General features: G+C 41.9%; 1 protein-coding gene across 2 annotated transcripts in view; it reads right to left on the reverse strand.

Annotated features, from left to right (window-relative positions):
* Positions 1-1,197, reverse strand: part of LOC106878624 (protein IWS1 homolog) — an 863,399-nt gene that overhangs the window by 735,140 nt on the left and 127,062 nt on the right. The gene's annotated exons all lie outside the window — the stretch shown is intronic.

Below are 1,197 nucleotides of genomic sequence, written 5' to 3' on the forward strand. Positions count from 1 at the left end.
TATATATATATATATCATCATCATCATCTAGCATCTGCTTTGTATGCTGGTATGGGTTAGATGGTTTGACTGAAACTGGTGAGCTGCACCAAGTTCCTGTCTGATTTGGCATGGTTTCTGTGGTTGGATGCCCTTCCTAATGCCAACCACTCCAAGAGTGTAATGGGTGCTTTTTACATGCCACTGGCATGGGTGCTTTAATTTGCCACCAGCATGGGTGCCAATTACATGACACTGTCATCAGCCATGACTACAATTTCACTTGGCTTGACAAGTCTTCTCAAGCACAGCATACCACCAAAAGTTTTGGTCACTTGTCATTGCCTCCTTGAGGCCCAACATTCGAAAATCATGCTTCACCACCACATCCCATGTCTTACTGGGTCTACCTCTTCCACAGGTTCCCCCATAGTTAGAGATCAGCACATTTTCATACAGCTGTCCTTGTCCATATGCATCACATGACCATACCAGCACAGTGGTCTTTCTAACACACCACATCTGATGCTTATGCAGAATTTTTCTTTCAAGATGTTTATACTCTGTCATATGTGCACACTGACATTGCACATCCAATGAAGCATACTAGCTTCATTCTTTTCAAGCCTTCGCATGTCCTTTGCAGTCACAGCCCATGTTTCACTGCTTTGTAGCATGGCTGTTTGCACACAGGCATCATACAATCTGCTTTTCACCCTGAGGAAGAAGCCCTTAGTTACCTACAGAGGTAGAAGCTCCCTGAACTTTGCCCAGCCAATTCTTATTCTAGCAGCTATGCTCTCGGAACATCCACCTCTGCTACTGACTTGGTTGCCTGGATAACAGAAGTTATCAACTACTTCTAGTTATCCCCACTGCCATTTGATGGAGTCTATCTTCCTCTCATATTGGTGCATCTTTTCTGAGTCCATCTTATGGAGTTTCTACCTTTGCTTTTCCAATGTAAAGTGCAGGGCCATTTATCTGAAGGGATTTGTGATTTATCTGCTCTCCTACTTACTAAAACTTTGCTTTTTGCTAAATTAACTCTAAGGCCCTTTGATTTTAAACCTTCCTTCAACATACATACATTCATATACATATATATATATATATATATATATATATATAAAGTGTAGTATATTGCCACTTAAGTGTGGCTGACCCCTAGGGGTTGATGTTACTGTTGCTTTTAGCCCCAGGAGGGCTAAAAGCAAC

This window comes from Octopus bimaculoides, chromosome 10 (genome assembly GCF_001194135.2).
Source record: "Octopus bimaculoides isolate UCB-OBI-ISO-001 chromosome 10, ASM119413v2, whole genome shotgun sequence".
Classification (NCBI taxonomy): Eukaryota; Metazoa; Mollusca; class Cephalopoda; order Octopoda; family Octopodidae; genus Octopus; species Octopus bimaculoides.